The sequence below is a fragment of the Danio rerio genome, chromosome 1 (genome assembly GCF_052040795.2).
Source record: "Danio rerio strain M-AB ecotype USA chromosome 1, GRCz13ab, whole genome shotgun sequence".
NCBI classification, from domain to species: domain Eukaryota; kingdom Metazoa; phylum Chordata; class Actinopteri; order Cypriniformes; family Danionidae; genus Danio; species Danio rerio.
In genome coordinates, this window is record NC_141021.1 from 45,237,501 (window position 1) to 45,256,750 (window position 19,250).

Consider the following 19,250-nt stretch of genomic DNA (forward strand, 5'->3'; position numbering starts at 1 on the left):
TTCATTAAAATCCTATTCTGCTGCGATGGGTGACAATTGGTCAGCCATGGAAGATTCTTATTCTGACCTGCCTCACTCCACTAAAGACTGTTCAGGGGGCTCTTAGCACCCATAAAGCCACCAACCATTGGAAAGGCTTTAAGTTGGCAGTCTTTTGCTCCTGTACTGCCATTCATAAGTGCACAGATTATTTATTTATTTATTTTCTGAGTTCTAAACTGCACGTGTCACATTCACGCACGCATAAAAAAGAACATCCACACTTAAATTAAATTAATTAAAATGTTACATTCGCTAGTATAATGAATAATAAAGATATTAATTTAAATATATAATATAATATAACATAATATAATATAATATAATATTATATAATATAATATAATATAATATAATATAATATAATATAATATAATATAATATAATATAATATAATATAATATAATGTAATATAGGGCGACACATTGATGCAGTAAGTAGTGTTGTCACCTCACAGTCAGTTGGCGTTTCTGTGTGGAGTTTGCATGTTCTCCCCGTGTTCGCGAGGGTTTCCTCCAGGTGCTCCTGTTTCCCCTCAGTTCAAAGACATGCGGTACAAGTGAATTGGGTAGGCTAAATTATCCTTAGTGTTTGAGTGTGAATAAGTGTGTATGGATATTTCCCAGAGATGGGTTGCAGCTGGAAGGGCATCCGCTGCGGAAGACGTGAGGTGGATAAGTTGGCGGTTCATTCTGCTGTGGTGACCCCAGATTAATAAAAGGACTAAGCCAAAAAAATGAATAATATAATATAATATAATATAATATAATATAATATAATATAATATAATATAATATAATATAATATAATATAATATAATATAATATATTTCAAACTGTCTGTATATTAAGTATAATATATTAAAGTAGTATAATGGACGCTAAAATGGCACTGACTGTATTTTAAATTTTTTACCCAGTCACATAATCCCAGCACTTGTCTTGTTTCAATTTAATTCAAATACATACACAACTGCATACACTAGCATTTATGTATCTATGTTTGTGACTGAGGAGTCCATATTGTTAAGTGAAGTACGTAATTAAGTAGTCATATTAATTAACCACATGTACTAGTGGTATGGTTAGAGTTAGAATGAATGGTTAGGTTTGACGTTAGTTCTATGTAATTATGCATAATTTATTTGTCATTGATCTGTCATCTGATCTAAAATAAAGTATTATAAATATCTTCCAAAGAATACGATTGAAAGTATTGAAAACTGTTCCAACTCAAGCTCGAATTAACATTCGTAGTGATTATTTTGTTGTTCCTTTTGCTGCAAGTGAAACAGCAAGAAAGCAACAATTCTGTTTAGTCAATATTTTGTTTTTGTCCTCAACCCTTAATTCTGTGTGAAGGACTCAAGATGCTTTGGTTTCCGGCTATTACAAGGTCGTACATCATGAGGCCTGAGTGTGTGAGTTTCTCTGTCAGATCTGATATTTGGAGATCTGCTATGTTTGCCTTTGGCTTCACTCACGGTGTGTTAAAGATGCACTTCTAATGCCTTCGCCTCTTTTACTCTGAGTTTTTAATAGCCAGAGAAAAAGCTATTTTCTGTCTGAGTAAGCTTAACATCATATATCATAAATATCTGAAAGCGCAGAAGATAAATCTTTATAGTTTCGTTCTTGAATTTCTCGGTTATGTAAGTATAATTCTGCTTTTGCAGCTGAAATAGATTCATAGATGCTTTGCACAACTGAACCACAAACAATTTGGATTCCTCTGAAACTTCCTCTGAACCTTTTCTGTTTGGTGTTCGAGGGAGATTTGCTTTCCCCTTTTCTCAGTGTGCATTTTTTTGTCATTCTAGTTAGGAGAATTGTCCACTTTAAAAGTTCTCTCTCACACACAGAGACTTACTAAAGAGATTAAAGGCAAACAAATGAACTAATTCAGCAATACTTTCTTTCCCTCTGGGCATTTATTTAGCCGCATATTGGTCTCATTTTCTTAGTTTCTGCTTAAAAGTCTGAATTTGAAGTGGTAAAATGATTTAGAGATCGTAATTGCATTGTAAGGCTCTAGCATTCCCATAGAACCAGTTGAGAAGTTTCATCTATAATGCGACTCAATACTGTCAATATTTGCCTGCTAAAAGGCTTTACACTCAGATGGTGCTCTATTCTCGCTCAATCACAGAATAGATTTGCATTTCCTGAAGGAAACAGTGCTTGTTAGCCAGTCAACGAGTATGTGAATATACCCTAATGCCAGTATGCTTAGTTTTATAGTTAGCTTTTGTTTCCCTATTTTGTTACTTGTGTTTTTATTCATTCATTCATTTTCTTGTCGGCTTAGTCCCCTTTTGTGTTTTTATTATTATTATAATTATAATAATAATAATAATTATTAATAATAATAATAATAATAATAATTATAGTAATATATAGACTTTACTTGGGTGGGCCGCCCAGGTATATTATTGGCTACCCAAGTATATTTGATGACAGGTGTTTTTTTTTGTGTGTGTTTTTTTTTCCAATATTATCATCCTGTTGCACTTTTATTTTGTAGCGTTTCTGTGACTCTGTCTGTGTGAAGTGTTGTCTCGTGCACACACTATGAACAGTTTGAAATGTGTAGGGCGAGAGAAGATTTTCCTTTGGTTAATCAAACGCAGATGTTTTCTGGCTTAAAATGAGTCTGGCTGGTGTTTCTAAATCTCCTCAAATGTCAGGGATTCAACTTTTGCTTTCGCTTTTTAAAGCTGTTGTTAATTGTATGCGTTTTTGCATTACTCTTTCATTAAAACTGCTTTCCGTTTGGCTACTGTCTGCTATTATTTCATTTATTTATGATTTTGAAAAAATGAAAAAGTGACTTTTATTGACACTTTAAATAATTTGAAATGATATATTTTATATTTACATACATATATTATGCCTAATAGAATACAGTGTTTCAATCGACTAAAATATCAATAAAAGTCGCACACTTAAACTGCAGAGTTGAATTACCAACATCAAAAATCAACAGAGCAGAGGTCACGATCCCATTTGATGATCTTTCAATCTATCTATCTGTCTGTAAACAGTAACACAAGGTAAGCAAGGTAAACAGTAAGACTCTTAGATATGTTACATGATGTAAACCTAACAAGACTCAACAATGTGAATGTCAAGCTGAGCAGATTATATAGTCATGATCAGTCCTTAAGCAGCTCCCAGCTGTGTGTGTAATCAAAGGTAAACCAGAACAGGTGTGTTTGTGTGTGGTGCCTGAAGGGAGTTGTAGTTCATATGGTGGCAGAATTGTAGTCCAGGTATTATTGTGATCTATCTATGTATCCATTCATCCTTCCATCCATCCGTCCGTTCGTCCGTCCGTCCATCCATCCATCCATCCATCCATCCATCCATCCATCCATCCATCCATCCATCCATCCATCCATCCATCCATCTATCTATCTATCTATCTATCTATCTATCTATCTATCTATCTATCTATCTATCTATCTATCTATCTATCTATCTATCTATCTATCTATCTATCTATCTATCTATCGTGCATATCTATTATACTGCTTAAATGAATCTCACCAGCAAAGTCATTGTATATACAGCATAGCATGAATATTGAACTGCGCTGCTTTTCGTGTATTCTGTATATGCATGAATAGAAGTTTCATCCCTCTGAATGCTGAATTATAAAACACTTGACCCTTTATGCATGTGGAAATTTACTCCACAGCGTGTTTTCAAGCCCGTAGCTAGCTTGGACTCCCTTTGTTCCTCGACCAAACTTTGTGAAGATGCCAACTGGCAGTTTTTAGACGAGCACACTTTGAATCGCGCTGCTGTCTGTGCTGTTATCCCTCAGGACAAGCGTGTAGGTGTGATCGTAGACAAAGGTTAGCAAGCACTTACTCACTCATATTAAATGTTTGATGGATACTGCATAATGCAAACAGGCACAGTTCTTCTCAGCTGTTGTAGTAGTGAAGTGTTTTACACCGAGGCTACTGAATTTACATTTATTTTCCCCTCCTGCACATTATGCGAGTGTTGGAATGCAAACTACGACATTCAGACGATGATAAGCAGATAAATCTCTTCTGCTCCGAGGCGCATGAACTATGGAGACATTTGGAAAACACACATGAACAAGGGCAAGGCACCTCTACATCACAGATTCAATTTCATGGTGACGATTCTGAATAATTTTGAACTCTTACATGGATATGTTTCTGCAAAAAAAAAGTGTTTTCTGAAATGTAAAACTGTGTCATATGTGATGACTCATAAAACATTTTTTTTTTTTTTAAGCTTCAATATAAGAACAAACTGGTGTAACATTATTTCAGAAGAATTGCAAGTGAGGTTCATTCTGGAGTTTGAAAGCTGAAATTGCTGAAAAAAAATCTCTTATATGTGATGACTCATAATAATTTTTATTTAAGGTCCAATATAAGAGAAAAATGGTGTGACTATTTCAAAGAAATTACAAGTAAGGATCATTCTGGGGTTTAAAAACTAAAAATGCTGAAAAATTTTGTCCAAAGTGATTGCATATGGGTGTGGGTCTGAGACCCTAACTTCTTTGGCGTGAAAATCTTGTCATTTACATTTAAACTCTAGCAACACTTTAATAGGTACACCTATCCAACTGCTCGTTAACACAATTTTCTAATCAGCCAATCACATGGCAGCAACTCAAAGCATTTTGGCTTGTAGACATGGTCAAGTCAGAATGGGGAAGAAAGGGGATTTAAGTAACTTTGAACGTGGCATGATTCTTGGTGCCAGACGGGCTGGTCTGAGTATTTCAGAAACTGCTGATCTACTGAGATTTTTCATGCACAACCATCTCTAAGGTTTACAGAGAATGGTCCGAAAAAGAGAAAATATCCAGTAAGCGGTAGATCTGTGGGCGGAAATGCCTTTTTGATGTTGTTGAGGTCAGAGGAGAATTGCCATGCTGCTTTGAGCTGGAAGAAAGGCAACAGTAAAACAAATAGCAAGTCGTTACAACCGAGGTATTCAGAAGAACATCTCTGAACGCACAACATGTCAAACCTTGACATGAACGGGCAACAGAAGCAGAAGACTACACTAGGGGCCACTCCTGTCAGCCAAGAACCGGAAACTGAGGCTACAATTTCACAGATGCACACCAAAATTGGACAATAGAAGATTGGAAAAAGTTGCCTGGTCTGATGAGTCTTGATTTTTGCTGCAACAGTTGTATGGTGGGGTTAGAATTTGCCGTCAACAACATGAAAGCATGGATTCATCCTGCCTTGTATTACGGTTTAGGCTGGTGGTGATGGTGTAATGGTGTTGGGTTTTTTTTTCTTGGTACACTCTGGGACCGTTAGTACCAACTGAGCATCATCATCGCCACGGGCTACCTGAGTATTGTTACTGACCATGTCCATGTGTTTTATGACCACAGTGTGCCCATCTTCTGATGGCTACTTCCAGCAGGATTACGCATCATGTCAGACTGGTTTCTTGAACATGACAATGAGTTTATCCGCAGTCAACAGAACTCAATCCAATATAGCACCTTTGGGATGTGGTAGAACGGGAGATTTGTATTTATAAATGAGCAGCCGACAAATCTGCAGCAACTGCGTGATGCTATCATGTCAATATGGACCAACATATTGACATATTGAGGAATATTTCCATTATCTTGTTGAATCTATGCCACAAATGATTAAGGCAGTTCTGAAGGCAAAAAGAGGTCCAACCCAGTACTAATAAGGTGTACCTAATAAAGTGGCCAGTGAGTGTATTACTAGCGCATTATTGATAATGGCAGTCACTGCATATGTCACAATAGTCACAAATCACATATGCATTCATCCAAAGCTACTACTCTGGTTCATTTCTACTGTTGAGGTCAGATGTGAGTACAAATATAAACAAAGTGGAGAGCTTCTTTTTTTTCTCTCTCTCTCTGAAGAGCGTGCCAAGAGTGAGATGCTATAAACTATGTGAAACATGAGCACAATGGTACATCAGGCATATGCACATACATCTAACATGTTTACATGGATGAATACTGGGAAAGAGTGCAGTGAAATGGAAAAAAAAAGGGTTTTGTGCGTATGGACCCCTAAAGCTACTTGCTTCAAAGTGATATAAAAAGGGTTTAAAGTGCTGTTTACAAACACGCACACACACACACTCACACACACAAACACACAAACACACACACACACACACACACACACACACACACACACACACACATGCACAGTCACACATACACACACACAAACATAATACTCTATTTTATAGTAATGTGTACGTCTATCTGAAAAAGTGCTGGGTTATACACCGACTAATGGTAGCTTCAGGGGTAGGTTGCCTAGGTATTACCCAGTTTAAGTAATGAGTCCTATTACATAGTATCTGCATGTTAAATAGAACCTTTAATTAATGTGCTACCACATTAGGGTTTCACAGTGCTTTACCTCATAAAAGCAATTAAGTGTACAGTCTTGTATTTTTGTCTTCTGGTTGAATTTTCATTTATTCTTGACTTCAAATCGAATTTAAATCCCTATTGAAATGAATAATGAGGACAGAAAAAAAAATTTAAAAATTTGAAAACTGTGGTGCTGAAAAATAAATAATGGGTGTGGGTCTGAGGCGACAGCACTACCTACTGCCCCACTGCCTCGCCCTATGCTTATGCTACCCAAATAAAATATGATCATGCCTTGATTTTTAATTATTAAATTAGGACAGTAATGTACTGACTTTGCTCAGACAAAAGTCTTGTCGCTTGACGTAAATAATGTACAATATAAAATATAAAGTCATGGTGCAGCTGAAAAATAATTATTATTGTGTATCACAATTCAATGAGCTTGGAGAACTGCATCCATACATCTCTGCAATTACTCAAATAACTTAGTCATCTGGAATGACAAAGAAAGCGTTCTTGCAGGACTCCCAGAGTTTATCAAGATTCTTTGGATTAATCTTCAATGCCTCCTCCTTCAATGTTACCCCAGACATGCTCAATAATGTTATATAATCTGTTAAATAATCTGTTAAATTATCTAAATAATCATGCAATCTCGATTAATCATCAAGATTAATCATAATCTGGTGACTGGACTGGCCAATCCTGGAACACCTTGGCCCTCTTTGCTTTCGGGAACTTAGATGTAGAGGCTGAAGTATAAGAAGGAACGGCATTCTGCTGAAGAATTTGCTCTCTCCTGTGGTTTGTAATGAAATGGGCAGCACAAATGTCTTGATACTTCAGGCTGTTGATGTTGCCATCACTCTGCAGATCTCTTGCATGCCCCATACTGAATGTAACCCCAAACCATGATTTTTCCATTACCAAACTTGACTGATTTCTGTGACAATTTTGGGTCCATGCAGGGTCTAATAGGTCTTTTACAGTATTTTTGATGATTGGGATGCGGTTTAACAGATGATTCATCTAAAAAAATCTACCTTCAGTCACTTTTCCAAATTATCAACTAGAAATCAAGATATTATTTGTTGCTCTTACAATTGGGTACAACGACAAGACTTTTGTCAGGTAGTGTAGACTACATGAAAAATCAAATGAGTAAAATATGACCAAAACAAAAGTGAAGTTTCATAAACTAATTTCGAGAAGAGCATGTGATATGATTGAGCATGACTGGCTGTCCATCTGTAATCAGTAGTAATCCAATCAGATTGATCCTAGCTTACAATAAATGGTCTGATTTTTTTCTTACTGCCCTATTTTTTTTTGGAAGAAACCCCCTTCTACCCCATCTCCTCTTTTTCCTCCTTTTTTTTAAGGGGAGTTCTTGACCTACCTGATCTCGGACCCCCTTACATGCTTATTGACCAGGCGGGAGCGTTGGGCTCAACTATCTCTGAGCACAGGGTTCTCTCCCAGAAAAGCATGCCAAACTTCTTGGGAGCTCTTGAAAGCTATTTATTTGAGTTTGGAATTTGTGGATTGTAGATTTGTAGAAATGTTTCGAGATTACATAACAGACTAACTAAACCTACCATATATTTACTGAAATGAGACTGAACTCTTATACTTATAATATAGTTGACTTAATGCAGTTGTGTAATGTAATGTTGTCATTTTCAATGTAGCTGATGATTGTTTTGTACTATTCCTTATGGGAAAGATTGAGGAGAAGCATAAAAAAAGACTTGTAGAGAAATCTTTGTCAAATGAACTTCTAATATCTAGTTACCTGAATGAAGACTAAATCAAAAAACAACTGAATAAATTTGACTAAAACATAAAGCATTTTAGTCAATAATATACTAAAACTAAATAAAAAAAAATAGTCTGAATAAACACTGATTTGCATGCTCATTTAAACACCCAGCGATGTAGGCGGTGTTGGGATGTTTGCTAACAGCGAACCATTGGAAAGTAATTTCATATTCCACTTTACTCTAAAGCAAAGTAGAGAAAAAAAGAACATCCCTGCACGTCTACAATCTCACAAACACATTCTGATTCATCACCAGTGTCTTCAAAGCACACGTGTGCCATGAACTTAAGCTCTGCATTAATCTTCATCTTGCAATATGGCGTTCCATATGCTCATATCCACCAAATCTGCATGGGAAATGCTCATTTGACCCAAGACGTGCTTTGAAAGTGAAATATTTCTCTGTCTCCCGGTGCTTAAGAAGGACGAGGCTGCTGAGGTTTGTTTTTGACTCTGAGAAACCTCAAAAGTTGGACTTCCTCTGCCCCTACAAAAGTGAATGGCACATTGAGGCTGTCGAAAATCCCAATCCCAACGTTCCCAGTCCGCCCTTTGACCTCAAGCATTGTGGGATTGTGAACTGACAGAGGGATGCCCAGCCCAATGATGAATTGTCCTCTAAAAGCAGGCTGATGCTTGGCCAAGTGTTGCTCTGCCTCTGGAAAACCATGGTAAGATAATAGACAGTTGATGTATTGTGTGCTGGAAGGCATCCAGGGTGTTCTTTGTCTGCTTCAGTCCATTGTGACACAGTTCACAGAGGGTCAAGTTCAAAAAAAGGGACACATCCCATCATGCCACGACTCACATGCTTGCCTTGTAAGTTGACCGAACCAGTTTCAAATGGCACGTCGGTCATTTAGCTGTTTGTGAAAGAGGGAACACGTGTTATATTGGCTCATCTTGTCTTGTTTCCCCCAGTGCGGGTTTGATTCACACGCAGTCGTAACCTTTCAAAATCCATTTCCATGAAGCACAGTAGCCACATCTGAATTTAAGATGAGCTCGGGTAAACACGCATGGGTACCAAACAGAGCTTTGTGAATTGCTCGTTCTGTTCGCTTGAAGTATGGCCTTGTTATTTGCAAGAGCTGTTTATGTATAGGAGGATTTGTGATGTTCAAAGGGGAACCAAGCGCAGAAAACTGTTTTCAAAAAACAACAACAAAAAAGAGGTACATAATGGGATGCATAAAAACTAAATTACACTTCTTTTTTTTGAGAGAGGGAAAGAACAATTTGTACACACAGCAATATTTTGAATTTTTAATGTCAGTAGCATTTGATGTGGTGCATGCTGAGCATCATGGTGTCACTGCATTTTGAAGTTACGTTCGTTTTATTTACTTTACATTGCATTGCATTTACATTATTAAGTGTACACAGGCAGATGATTAAAAAGTAGCACATAGGCAATTGAATGATATGTCTTTTATTACTTTTATGAAGCACAAATGAATAACAAATACATTCCAGACAATTCTGTAATGATATTTGCAGAGGTCAGGTAAGCACTGTGTACTTTGAATCAATCTATGAACGAATCAATCAATCAATCAATCAATCAATCAATCAATCAATCAATCAATTAACCAACCAACCAACCAACCAACCAATCAATCAATCAACCAACCAACCAACCAATCATCCAACCAACTAATCAATTTTATCGCATAAAAATACCTTATATAACATCAAGATGTGCATACATTTAGAAAATGTGCATTAAAAACATTTAATTCCACAACTGGGGAGGATACATGTTTTATTGGATAAGAAAACATTCACATAAACTACGATGGACACACATTTACAGAATAAATTCCAGCATGGCCATCAAAAAATGTATACAGCGCAATGACAATCAGATTTCATGTCAGAAAATTAATGGCATTAAAGGATGAACCAGCAGACTGACAACATTTCACAACATCTAAAATGTTGTCATTCTAGAATGCCTTAGCTAAAGTCCATCATCAAAGTGGTTTAATATAATAACCTTCCAGAACTGTTTTGAGGGCAGTTTCTGTCTTCTGAGGCACAAAATAACTTCTTATACAAGCAAAAGGCCCTTTCCAAAGCAAATATCTCAACATAGGCTCATTCGGGAAAACGTAGCCCTATATACATTTCTGGAGATTGTAAATTATTTTGGGTTTAGGGAAGTTAGTGGGCGAGTAAATCTGTGCTTTTGAGAACACTATTAGTTCGATTTAGGGAAGGAGGAGGGTGGGTCAGTCGATCAGTCAGTCAGTCGATAGTGGCCTCTGGTGGATTTACGCAAGAACAGCAGTGCAAATGGCACTCTGTACACAGCGGCCTCTGGTGGATTCTCAAAAACCAAAACTGCCAAAAAATATACCTCCTGGGAGGAAATTGGTGCTCTACAGAAATGTATATAGCGGTGAAAATGTGAAAATTATTGTTTTTCATATCTGCCACCAGTTTATCAGGAAGTTTATCAGGTTTTAGTTCTATTTGACTCATCAGATGGAAACTGTGACATAAAATATGTTCTGCCACATAAAATATGTTAAATAATATTTCTGTTTAGCGCATAAGTTTTATTCATATCTTTGGATGGAAACATAGCTAATGGTTTATCTGTCACGGTTGATGGGTCTGTTTGTTCTTCAGGCATAACAAGTCTCCTGAAAGTTCCAGCAATCTCCCGCAAATGCATAGAGAATTCCGTATGCCAGCAAACGACTGATAATCTCCCAGAAATCACACGTTTTCTCTCCGGTCCTCATATACGTCACGCACAGTTCTCCAAAGCATCCATCCCCGCTCTTCAGATACGCAAACTGTGAGGCTCATTGGGCTCAACACAAGATCAACATTCACCACATGATCGCTCTCATCGGTGCCTTTGTTTGTAAATTTAGGTGCGTTTGCTAACGTGTACTTTTTATTGCGTCTTCCTTAAACTTCAGCCATTTGCATTTCCCACGGTCACAGAACCTCCCTGTCAGGTGCAGCTGGAAAGTGCAAGCGCGTTTCCTCACGTGCGTGTCCCTCCATTGGAAATAACAAACTTGCCTGCAGGTCACACCCCAGAAGCGCCGCTTGGTGATGCGCAGCATCGCGCCACGCAGCACTATGCATTTTAGAATTCTAAACATAGGTTTCTATCAGGGTACACTAAACGGCGGCGCAAGTCGGAGGCTGTCCGCAGCGCTCAGCCACAACTGCGGACACTGTTCATATTTCTGCTGCGCCAGAGAGCGCCATATGAATAGTTTCATTTTAAATAGCATGCGAATATGCACGTCTGGCGTGCCGTTTCGTGGCTCTGAGTGTGTGACGCACTTTAGTTTTAGCCTCAGTCAAAGTTAATTAATTGTGCTTGGTTATTAGTCTCAGTGTACAAGCTCGGAACTTTAAACTAGAATACAGTTGGCTGTAAAACTATACAAAGACACACATGATTTTGTAGTCTCTGCTTGTCCGAGTCGTACATTTACGGCTGAATGCTGGTTCTCTCATTCATGTTGCTTCTCTCTGTCTGCCTGTCTGTTGCCATACACAAAGTTGGGGAGCTCTTAGCTCCGCCCCCTTGTCATGTTGGGTGGGAATTCAAATATAATTTTCATGTGAAGCAACACACCCCTAAAACAACAACCTCTGTACACGCCCCCAAATGACACTTTTTAACTAATTATAATAAAACAATCTGAATTGTGTTTTGAACTGAACCTGAACTGGCAGACTTAGAAGAACCATAATATTAATATTAAATCTTAAAAAAGGGGTAAACTAGGTGCCCTTTAACATACACAATGTCAAATCTAGAATAGAATGGTTTTTTTTTTTAATACACATTTGAACTGATCTTTTTCCCAACTTTTCTCACACCTACTGCATGCTACTCCAGCTGACTTAAATTGATCAAGATTGTGAAGCTGTTGCACTTTTTCCCCACACACAGGCACATTACTTGTCACCTTTCTTCAGCCTCCTCTAAGCTTCCTCCACACGTTTAATCCCTAATGACAGCATGGCGTTTAAGCTGGTGTAAGAGTGGTAACAAGTCATTACCTGATTTCTCTTTCTCTATCTCTCTCTTTCTCCTGCTCAACACATGTTGGCTCCTCCCGGCTGGAGCACACTCCAACCGTTATACGAGCCATTTTGCATTCCTATAACCTCTCTGAGCGCTGTGGATCGTCCACCTCTCACCTGTGGATGTGATTAATTGTGTTTCATAACGCCCAGGAGGCCATCGGTGCTGCTGGAGTATCCAATGAACTTGTCTGAGTCTGTGACCCTCCCGCATCATTTATTTGATTCTTATTACAGGAGTGAGCTCAGTGAACCTCCTTAAAGATGTAATGTGCTTTAAATATACCACTGCAAGCCTGTGTATGTGCGTGTGTGTATGTGTGCGGATTGACAAAGATAGATTAATAGACATGGATTGTGTGTCTTCCAGGTCAGTTCCCAGCTACCAGCAGAGTATTTATTTATTTATTTATTTATTTATTCTTAGGTACACAGGTACACTTTTTTGTGAATTTATTTATAAACTAATTTATAGGATTACATGCTTATGATTGACCACAGCTGGTCCCACATTAGCTAACACTTGATTCACCAATCAGATGATTCCTAACTCAACATAAATAACCAGAGTTTCTTACCTAAGTTATCTTCGTCTTGAAGCAGTGGCCCAGTGGTTAGCACTGCTGCCTCACTACATGAATGTCACTCACTGGTTCAAGTCCTTACTAGGCCAGTCGTCATTTCTGTGCAGATATGACATGTTCCCCTCATACTCATTTGGGTTTCCCCCGGGTTCTCTAGTTTCTCTAAACCAAACTCGCCCTGCAAGCGGGAGGGAGCCCTGGTCTCGAGGATTTTATGAACTCAAGGCTCTCTCCTGGGACAGCATGCCAAACACACTTTATATTCATTCATCAGCTAAGTGTGAAACCTTGAATTTTATTAAATTTATATATTTTTTATTATTCATATTAAGCTTTACTTGTAAAAGAAACAAAAAAAAAACAAACAAAACATTTTTCTTTGTATTTCTGCTTTAAAATCACTCAGAATTATTGATTTTAAATATTTTTAAGTAACTTATTAAACAATTATTTAATTTATTCATCCTTTCATATTTTGAACAGTGTAAGCTGACAGAATGCATACATTTTATGTAAATAAATATAACTACTATTTTGTGCCCACAATGAAAACAAACAAAAACAAGGAATGTTCACTGCTTTGAAATTCATTTGTTCGTTCATTTGTTTATTCGTTCATTTATTTGTTCATTGATTTGCTTGTTCTTTTATTAATTTGTTTGTTTGTTTGTTTGTTTTTTTGCTGTAAGTGTATGCTGTCAGATTGCATGCATTTTTATGTAAATAAATGTGACTACTTGAAATCTTTGTGCCCACAATGAAAACAAACTAAAAAAGGAATGTTTACTGCTTTGAGATTTGTTTGTTTGCTCATTCGTTTATTCATTTGTTTATTTGTTCATTGATTTGTTAGTTCTTTTGTTCATTATTTTGTTTGTTTGTTTGTTCGTTCGTTAGTTCGTTTTTAAGATGAATGGTAAATGATGACAGATTGCATGCATTTTTATTTAAATAAATGTAACTACTTGAAAACATGGTGCCCACAATGAAAACAAACAAAAACATGGATTTTTTTTCTACATTAAGATTAAGATCCATCCATCCATCCATCCATCCATCCATTCATTCATTCATTCATTTTGAGGAATAAATCAGAGTTATTTTTTAAATACTTTCTTATATATTTTCTTTTTTTTGCGACAGGATGCCACTGTCAACAGAGTTTAAGTTATATTTTATTCAGTTCATTCCTTTAAGCAATGAAACCTGAATAGTTCAATTATTGTCTAGGAATGTAATTTCATCGCACAGACCTGTAATTCGTTTAGCATGGTGGCCTAAAATCCAATCATTTGACTGCAGAGCAAGTCGACAGGATCAAACTTCCCATATCAAGATGCTGTTAACCCGTACATCCATAACACTACATGCACAAATACACAAATAATAGCTGCTAACTCAGAACCACTGTCCCCCCGTCCTCCCACCAACCCAACCCTTAAATTGAGTAATTATTTAACATGGGGGTATGATTAAAGGAACGAGAGATTTCATTTTACTGTGCAGAATGATTAGAGCTATTGAATCACTGTTGAATTTAATTAAATTGCTTTTGTGATTCAATTTCTGCTGTGGGTGTAAGGGAGATGGTCTGGCCATTAAAATGTGTGATTGATTGATGAATTTTAATCTTGACTATGGTCACGTCCACCAAGAGAGCGAGAGAGCGAGATGCAGGATAAGAAAAGGGGGATGATTGTTTTGTGCTTTATAACTTGGCAGATTAAATTATTTGTTCTGGTTTGTAATGTTTTGATTCAGTGGGTAATTTATCTTTTGGATTTAATGGACATCAAGGCGTTTGGCTGTTTTGCCACTGCTATGTGGAATTGCAGTTTGCATCTGAAGTGACTAGTTTTGTTTTTTTGTGAAACATCATTACTCTTCTTTCAAAATACAAGATGAGTATAAATATTAATAGGGATATATCACAAAGATCTGCCAACCCAGTAAATGTGAAGGACAATACAGCAGCTATGTTTCCATCCACCTATTTTTATGCACATTTTGCATCTAAAATTGCTGGAAAAAAATGCTTAATGAAAACAAAGATGGACATACATTTTTAAAATGTGCATGAAAGAGGTTTTCTTTGACTCATCGGATGAAAAGGGCTTAATTCAGAAAGGTTTTCTAGTTTTGGCTATAAGTTATATTCCCAACTTTGAATGGAAACACAGCAAATGACTTTGTTGATTAACCTTGCTTTGTAAACATGTGAGAACATAAATCATCCAATTTTGATCATGTATTGACAGGAAGATGATATAAAATATCAATGATTATATTAAAATCTGATGAGTTTTATCATCTTTAGTTAACAGTAATATACTCACCAGCCACTTTATTAGGTACGCCTTGCTAGTACCAGGTTGTACCCCTTTTTGTCTTCATAACTGCCTTAATCCTTTGTGGCGTAGATTCAACAAGGTACTGGAAATATTCCTCAGAGATGCACACCCATGATGCAAATCTCCCCTTTCCACCACATCCCAAAATTGCTCTATTGGATTGAGATCTGATGACCGTGGAGGCCATTTGAGTACAGTGAACTCATTGTCATGTTCAAGAAACCAGTCTGAGATGATTCGTGCTTTATGGCATGGCGCATTATCCTGCTGGAAGTAGACATCAGAAGATGTGTACACTGTGGTCATAAAGGGATGGACATGGTCAGCAATAATACTCAGACTGAACACCACCACCAGACTGAACCATTGATACAAGGCAGGAGGAATCTATGCTTCCATGTTGTCTGAATGTCGCAGCAGAAATCAAGACTTATGAGATCAGGCAACATTTTTCCAATCTTCTATTGTCCAATTTTTGTGAGCCTGTGCAAATTGTAGCCTCAGTTTCCTGTTCTTAGCTGAACGGAGTTGCCCCTTGTGTAATCTTCAGTTTCTGCACCCAACCTGCTTTAAGATTTGATCTGCTTTCAGAGATGCTCGTCTGCATACATCGAGTGGTTATTTGAGTTACTCTTGCCTTTCTATTAGACCTTTGGTATCAACAAGGCATTTGTGCCCACAGAACTGCCACTCATTGGATATTTTCTCTTTGTCGGACCATTCTTTGTAAACCCTAGAGATGGTTGTGCATGAAAATCCCAGTAGATCAGCAATTTCTGAAATACTCAGACCAGCCCGTCTGGCGCCAACAACCATGCCACGTTCAAAGTCACTTAAATTACCTTTCTTCCCCATTCTGATGCTCGCTTTGAACTTCAGATTATCTTGACCAAGTCTACATGCCTAAATGCATTGGGTTGCGATTGGCTGATTAGAAATTTGCATCAACGAACATTTTATTTTGTTGTTTCTCTTTTTGTTTCTGAAGTGTCAGAATACTGTGTAAAGGCTCTACCTTCTTCTGGAAATAATTTAAATTTGCATTTAAAGGGGTACACACAAATGACATGTTTTCTCACGCCCAAATGGGGCAAATTTGACTAGCAAGGGATAAAGTACATCTAGGCAGAATAAAACAACTGAACAACTAAAAAATAGACACAGAACATTGTGGATGTTGCTGAGCTGTATTAGTCTTAATCTTTTGATTGAATGCAAAGCTGACAGAAATGAAAATGGCTGAATGGAGCATACACTAATCTGTTTATTATTCAGTCACAAGATTGTGCGAAACAGTCAAAAACAGTGGCATGAGAGACAAGAAAATAAATATGAGTCTAGTGTGTAAACTAGAGTAAACTAGTGTGTGCTACAAAATAGTGAGACATACAAAAACATCCAAAGCTTGAATTTTGTTGCCTCCACCTAAATTGAGGAAGGATTTTCTTAATTTCAGGTCAGTTACTTCAGTTTCTCGTCTAATCTTTTGACCAATCACATGCTCTCTAGTATCTGACTTGCCCCGCCTCTTCATAGTGCTTCTCATTTACATTTCAATTCATGTGCTTGAGCTCAACCCCTCTCATTGGAAGAGCTATGTCTCACCCTGTCTTCATGTTTTAGTTGAAAGTATGTCAAAAATCAAATAAAAATGCACATTTCAAATCACTTCACGCAACCTTTAAGCAGTACATGCAGTGTTGTATAAAACAGCATGTAATATCATCAAAAACCCAGGATGTAATGCTATTTCAGTGGATTTAAGTCAAACAATACAGGGCGCAACATGCCACAATATTTTCCTTCTCCTATATAGGACAGTCATGCTGATTTTCTCCTCGCCAAGGGAAAGAAACACATGACCTCTCTCTCGTACGACTGACTCGTAAACTAATTAACCAACCCCTCCTGATTGCTAATTCCCACAGTTCACCTCTGCAGAGACAGATGCCTCTCCACCCTCCGTCCTGCCGTTCCTCTTACCTCGTCTAATGGTGTAAAAGAAGAAAGCAGCGAAGGCGATGGAGGGGAGGGAGGCTGCTGGCCTTGGGCAGGACTCGTTCTGAATGCCATCTGCTTTCATTTGATTTTGTTCTCATTTGTCTTTCCTCGCTCTTTCTCTCTAACCTCTTAATCCCCGTATTTCCCTCTTCGCATAACAAGACCAAAATTTCTGCACCGTATAATGTATCTCTGATTTAATACAAGGTCCCTTTGACCAATTAAAGCTGTATTGGTTGGCTTTATTTTTGATGTTCTGCTTGATTTGATTTTGGTGTTGCTTTTAATTACGCCCGCCCTTGTTGGCAAGGACAGGCTGTTTGTACAGGCCTTGGTCAGACGAGGCAGTGCTTTTTGCACTCAACAGTGTTATTTTATATATTTATTTCATATTTTTGTCCTAATGGACTAGTTGGAAAACTTTCTTTCTTTCTTTCTTACTTTCTTTCTTTCTTTCTTTAGTTAGTTTGTTGGTTGGTTAGTCAGACGGTCGGTTGTTTAATTGTTCGTTGTTCTGCCTGTTGTTCAATCGTTAGCTCTTTCTTTTTTTCTTTTTTTCTTTCTTTGTTCGTTGGTTAGTTTGTCGGTCGGTTAGTTTGTCGGTAAGTTAGTCTGTCAGTCGGTCGGTTGTTCATTTGTTTGTTGTTCTGTCTGTTGTTCGATCGATCGTTTTTTTCTGTCTTTCTTTCTTTCTTTTTCTTTCTTTTGTTCGTTGGTTAGTTAGTTTGTCGGTCAGTTAGTTTGTCGGTCAGTTATTCTGTCAGTTGGTCGGTCGTTCATTTGTTCGTTGTTCTGCTTGTTGTCCAAGGGTTTGCTCTTTCTTTCTTTCTTTCTTTCCTCACTTTCTTTTGTTCGTTGGTTAGTTTGTCGGTCGGTTAGTCCGTCAGTCGGTCGGACGTTCATTTGTTCGTTGTTCTTTCTGTTGTTTGATTGTTAGCTCTTTCTTTCTTTCTTTCTTTCTTTCTTTCTTTCTTTCCTAACATTCTTTAGTTTGTTGGTTATTTTGTCGGTCGGTTAGTCAGTCAGCCGGTTGGTCATTCATTTGTTCGTTGTTCTGTCTGTTGTTTGATCGTTAGCTCTTTCTTTCTTTTTTCTTTCTGCATTTAATTTTGAGTGGAAATTAAAATCTGGTTGAGGTCAGAACCCAACGTCAAATGAATGTCAGTGTCCAATGTCAGACAGACCATGGATTTTTCTTACTTTCCAACACAACCTAAAAACTACCAAATATCAACATCTAATGATGTTACAACATGACGTTGTGGGGATGTTGCCATTATGACATCTGTCAGATGTTGGATTTTGGTTGCCGTACCTGATGAATAATGTCAATATTCGACATCACTATGATGTTGGTTTAAGATGTTCGATGTTGGATTTGATCACTTTCTAACATAACCTAAAAAGAGCTAAATATCAGTGTCATTTGATTTCGTTATTGCACATCAAAATAATTTTGCCTTTAGACGCTGACTAGTCATTGAATTTTGGTCGACATGACATCACAATATTTATATATAATAATTCAATAAAGCACCCTATAAAAAACAGATTCATGAATGAATAAGTAATATATAAAAACAATACAAATAAATACAAGTAAATATTCCCAGCAGGCATACTACATCATATAATACTAGGTTAGATTTTTGTCGTGATGTCGAGTGTCCAAAAGTCAATGACTAGTCAGCTTATATATATATATATATATATATATATATATATATATATATATATAAAGAGAGAGAGAGAGAGAGAAAGAGAGAGAGAGTATGTTTTTTTATTATTTTTTATCACTCCTATAAATAAAAATGTATTATAATATCTGACTCTGGACCACAAAACCAGTTTTATGTTGAATGAGTAGGTTTTTGCAGAAGCTAGAAAGGCATGAGTAATTGATTATTAATTCTTCTTTTATGCGGGAAAACCCTGTAGAATATTAAGTAAAGGTCATGTTCCCTGAAGTTATTTTGTAAATTTCCTACATAGCTGAAT

At 37.2% G+C, this 19,250-nt stretch overlaps 1 protein-coding gene and 1 long non-coding RNA gene across 7 annotated transcripts in view; one reads left to right on the forward strand and one right to left on the reverse strand.

Moving 5' to 3' along the window:
* Nucleotides 1-11,655, reverse strand: part of LOC147846977 (uncharacterized) — a 77,331-nt gene extending 65,676 nt beyond the window's left edge. The window contains exon 1 of the long non-coding RNA XR_015476876.1: nt 11,564-11,655. This is a non-coding gene — a long non-coding RNA (uncharacterized LOC147846977). The remainder of the gene's footprint in view (nt 1-11,563) is intronic.
* ctnna2 (catenin (cadherin-associated protein), alpha 2) overlaps nt 1-19,250 on the forward strand; it is a 782,625-nt gene that overhangs the window by 480,983 nt on the left and 282,392 nt on the right. The window contains exon 1 of one of the 6 annotated variants that reach the window (XM_087236215.1): nt 12,350-12,441. The gene's annotated coding sequence lies outside the window, so the exon portion shown is untranslated. 6 annotated transcript variants of the gene reach the window in all.